The sequence below is a fragment of the Portunus trituberculatus genome, chromosome 32 (genome assembly GCF_017591435.1).
Source record: "Portunus trituberculatus isolate SZX2019 chromosome 32, ASM1759143v1, whole genome shotgun sequence".
NCBI lineage: Eukaryota > Metazoa > Arthropoda > Malacostraca > Decapoda > Portunidae > Portunus > Portunus trituberculatus.
In genome coordinates this window covers 7,165,682-7,170,681 of record NC_059286.1, presented here as the reverse complement: position 1 = coordinate 7,170,681, position 5,000 = coordinate 7,165,682, and the positions used below count along the sequence as shown (strand labels likewise).

The following is a 5,000-nucleotide window of genomic DNA, read 5'->3' as shown; positions in this document are numbered from 1 at the left end:
GTAGTAGTAGTAGTAGAAGTAGAAGGTCAGTAGTGATGTTAGTGGTAGTAATGGTAGTAGTAGTAGTAGTAGTAGTAGTAGTAGTAGTAGTAGTAGTAGTAATAGTAGTAGCAGTAGTCGCTTTTTCTACTTTATATTCACTACAAAAATCGCTTTGGAAACCTCTCTCTCTCTCTCTCTCTCTCTCTCTGTAATGGCGGCGGCGCGTGGCGTTGGGTGAGGGCAATGTGAGACGCCTTGGTAATCACATTGACTGGAAACTTAAGATGACTTGTTTCTCAGGGCGATGATTTTCTCTTAGTATTTTTCCTTTTTCCTTTATTTTCTTTTTCTTTTTTCTTTTCCTTCTTGAATTTTCTTTCTTTTTCTTTTTTATCTCATGTGTTTTCGTTTTCTTTCTTTTCTTTTCTTTTTCTCCTTTTTCATTTTTTCTGTTTTCCTTTTCTTTTTCTTTTCTCTTGTTTTTCTTTTCTTTAATTTCCTTTTCTGTTTTTTTATCTCGTGTTTTTCTTTTTTTTTTCTTTTCTTTTCTTTTCTCTTTTTTGTCACGTAGTTTTGTTTTGTTTTGTTTTGTTTTCTTTCTTTTCTTTTTCTTATATTTTTCCTTTTTTTTTTCTCTTTTTCTCTCACGTATTTTCTTTTTCTTTTTTTTTCTCATGTTTTTCTTTCTTTTATTTTATTTTCCTATTTTTTCTCGTTATTTTCTTTCCTTTCCTTTCTTTTCTTTTTTTTCTCATATATTTTCTTTCTTTCCTTTTCTTTTCTTTTCTCATTTTTTTCTCTTTTCTCATTTCTTTTCTTCTTCTCTTTTCTTTTCCTTTTTTTTTTTTTTTCTCATATTTATCATTCTTTCTTTTTCATTTTCATTTTTTCATGTTTTTTTCTTTCCTTTCTTTTCTTTTCTTTAAATTTTCTTTTCCCTCATGTTTTTTTCCTTTCTTTTCTTTTCTTTTTCTTTCTTTCTCATTTACTTTCATTTCTACTTGTTGTTGTTGTTCTTCTTATCCTGACCTCATGTTATTTTCCTTCCTTTCTTTTCTTTTTTCTTTCTCATGTTTTTCTTTCTTTTCTTTTCTTTTCTTTCTTTTCATGTTTTTTTTCCATGGTTCGTTTGTGTTTTTTTTCTTTTTTTTATTGTTGTTGTGTGATTTGATGATTTGAAATGAAAAAAATGGACGTGTTTAGAGAGAGAGAGAGAGAGAGAGAGAGAGAGAGAGAGAGAGAGAGAGAGAGAGAGACCTAACATAATCTTCTCTTTCTCTACAGACAGTGACTTAAGAAAAAAAAAAAAAGAGTGATCGCCTTAACTTTCTCTCCTTTCTCTCCTTTCCCTCCTTCCTTCCCTCCTTCCTTCCTTCCCTCCTTCCCTCCTTCCCTCCTTCCCGCGGCACTTCCCAAAACAACGCCAGGCCTTGAGGAATAAAGAAAAAGAAGAGGAAAAAAAGAAGACGAGAGGGAAAATAAAGAAGAAAGGAAACAGTTTTGACTCTGACGGAGGAAACTCGCCGAGGGACACACAAGTTGCAGGTCTGTGTGTGTGTGTGTGTATGTGTGTTTTCCTGTGAGTTTTTTGAGTTAGAAAATTGAAAGAAAGAAGATTAAAAAAGTGAAATGGGAAGAGGAGGAGGTAGAGAAGGAGGAGGAGGGAAAGGAAGAAGAGGAGGAGGGAAAAAGAGGAGGAAGAGGAGGAGGAGGAGGAATGAAATAAGGGTAACGAGGGAACGAGAATAAGAGAGAGAGAGAGAGAGAGAGAGAGAGAGAGAGAGAGAGAGAGAGAGAGAGAGAGAGAGAGAGAGAGAGAGCGAGAATGAATAATGATGGAAGAGAAGAATGATGAAGTGAATTAAGGAGATGAAGGAGTGAGTTGAGAGGAGGAGGAGGAGGAGGAGGAGGAGGAGGAGGAGGAGGAGGAGGAGAGAGGGAGAGGAGAAAAGAGTGAAGGAGTATAGGAAGGAGAAAGGAATATAGAGGAAGAAGGAGAAGGTGAGAAAAGATGAGGTAAGGAGATTGGAGGAAGGGGAGGTGGGGCTAAAGGGGAACAGATGATGAGGCGAGAGGAATGTAAGATAAGAAGCTGAGGAGGAGGAGGAGGAGGAAGAGGAAGAGGAAGAGGAGGAGGAGGAGGAGGAGGAGAAAGAGGAAGAGGGGAGGAGGAGGAGGAGGAAGAAGAGGAGGAGGAGAAAGAGGAAGAGGAGGAGGAGGAGGAGGAGGAGGAGGAGGAGGAGTGTACCTTGCAATCAGAGCTTCAGGTGACCTCGTGATGAACCTAATTTTGACACACACTCACACACACACACACACACACACACACACACACACACACACACACACACACACACACACACACACACACACACACACACACACACACACATATGTATAGCGGCTGTTGTTTTGGTGGCGTCACCGTCTCTGTGGCGTTGGTGGTGCAGTGTGTGGTGGTGGTGGTCGCTCACAGTTGCCGCGCTCTTGTGGGCTGGCGGTGTGGGTGCCGGGACGCAAGTAGCTTGAGAAGGGTGGTGGGAAGCAAAATCTTCAGCTGTGCCTTCTAGATGATATTTGTTGGAAGTAAGAGCAGTGCGTGATAGGTGGAGGCGCCTTACCGACACACTAGTGCCATGGTGTCCTGCCCAGCTCCCTGATCGCCTCACCGCCCTGATATGCTGCAGTGTGTGGCGGGCACGGCGGGTGACGTGAGCCGCCACTTGGTCAGCAGGAGAGGAGGAAGTAGTCACTCGATGTGAAGTGACGTTGGGCAAACATCAGAGACGGAAGGGACGGGCAGGGGTGAGGGCGGGCCATGAGAGCAGGGCTTAGTGTAGTGCAGAGCCGGTGGGACTGAAAATAGCAGACAGGCACTGGTGCTTTTGGGAGGGTGATGAGAGGTCAGTGCCATGACCGCGCCTGTCACCGCGCCAGGTCAGGCTGGTGAGGGTCAGGTGAGCTGATAATTGATAAAGAAGGTAATGTGCTGGTGCTCGTAGGTGATAATAGTATCTTCTATTACTATCAATGATAACACAGTGCATGCTTGTATGAATATGCCTAGCTATTATCATTACAATAGTACAGTACATAATTTTGGATCAGCTTTAAATAGCACATGTCTGCAGCACATCTGCAAAGCATCCCGCGTTTGGGTTGCCGTCAGTAACACTTGGTGCCCCTCCAACACTTTAGAGGAAGGATGATACACTGCACAGCGAGGGAAGCGTGGCGGGTGTTGAGAGGTGCACGCAAAACCGCCATTGATTCACTGCTTAACTCAGCTCCATTGTGCGAGAGGTTATTACTTGGCGGAGTGAAGGTTTAGTACGTGGCTAACAAGGGCGTGTGCTACATAGGAGGCAATTTTGTGCTTGCAAAAGTACTAGAAATGAATAATGAGAGAAGTTATCCACACATGGCAAGAGGTGCGTGTTGTGCCATGGAACGGGAGGAAAGTGCAGCAAATGTACAACGACTGTGTTCCAGGAGGTTCGGGAAGAGGGAGGGTATCAACACAATGGTATAGGAAGAGAGAGAGAGAGAGAGAGAGAGAGAGAGAGAGAGAGAGAGATGGGGGGGGGGTCATGGTGAGCACAGGTGAAGCAGTGCCGGGCGACAGGTAATACCACCAGCAAGGGACGGCAACCAATGACACCACAGAGCAAGGAGGGAGGTGCCATGGATGCCTTGCTTCGCGCCGGGCCAGCACACACTCAGGCTGTCCCTCTCACCGCTGGCACAACACACTGTGGCCCATATTCTCAAACACTTTCGCGCCGTACCTTCACTATTTTCAAAGGGCTCCAGTTAAACTGACAAGGTTTTTAAGGATGTTTCTGTAATTCTACTGGGACCTTCACTATTTTCAAAGGGCTGTAATTGAAGTGACAGGGGTTTTCAAGGATTTTTCTGTAATTCTAGTGACATGTTAACAAGTTTTCTACATTATCAACAAGACAAATACTCTTTTTACAGGTTCTAGTTGAAGTGACATGGGTTTTCAAGGATGGTTCTGTATTTCTAGTGACATGTTAACAAGTTTTCTACATTATCAACAAGACAAATGCTCTTTTTACAGGTTCTAGTTGAAGTGACATGGGTTTTCAAGGATGTTTCTGTAATTCTAGTGACATGTTAACAAGTTTTCTGCATCATCAACAGGACAAATACTCTTTAGAACTCGGCTAATTGTCTCTGTGGTCTTTGAAAATGGTCATGGTGAAAGAGGGAAGCGATTCTGAATATGACGCACTAGTGACTGTCTCCACACACGCGCCTCACCTCACTGTCACCGAACACAACCACTATTTGAGATATTTCCATGAATCTTTTCTCGTTCCTCCTTGTCTTACCCGTCACGTTCACCGCCTCCCTCGCCGCTGTCTCCCACACACTGAAGGGATTCCTGGTGTCAATTGGCGCCCCTCGAGGCAAGGAGTCTTCATCCTTTCCGTCACCATAGATACCAACAGCCATTCCTCTGCTGGTGTCGCCTGGCTGGGTTAACACTTTCTACATCTTTATCCTTTCAGAGTCACTAAATATCTTTCACTCACCTACAAATTAATCCTGCTCATCTTCCTTCATCTTGACTCTCCTTCCTTTTCTCTCTTTCCTTAACCCCCTTCAGTACTGGGACACATTTTTACCGTGAGATTTGTGTACAAGACCATTTTATTGACATTAGGAAGAGTCTGTGGAGGTCAGAAGATTAATGGCTACAGTCTTCACTATTTTAACTGTGGAAATATTAACACCTTCAATACTGGGACACATTTTTACCGTGAGATTTGTGTACTAGACCATTTTATTGACATTAGGAAGGGTCTATGGAGGTCAGAAGATTAATGGCCACAGTCTTCACTATTTTAATCTTCACACTTAAATTTCTGAAGCTGTATAAAGTCACCAAATAATAAGCAGAATATGGATATGGAAAAGCGACATGGTACTGAAAGGGTTAAGGTGACAGCTTGATGAGGCTCACACACCTTCACGTGCTGGCATTCCCT

At 42.9% G+C, this 5,000-nt stretch overlaps 1 protein-coding gene across 2 annotated transcripts in view; it reads left to right on the top strand.

Moving 5' to 3' along the window:
* LOC123512105 overlaps positions 1-5,000 on the top strand; it is a 79,580-nt gene that overhangs the window by 13,562 nt on the left and 61,018 nt on the right. The window contains exon 2 of one of the 2 annotated variants that reach the window (XM_045268335.1): positions 1,267-1,527. The exons of the other annotated variant lie outside the window; for it this stretch is intronic. The gene's annotated coding sequence lies outside the window, so the exon portion shown is untranslated. The remainder of the gene's footprint in view (positions 1-1,266; positions 1,528-5,000) is intronic. 2 annotated transcript variants of the gene reach the window in all.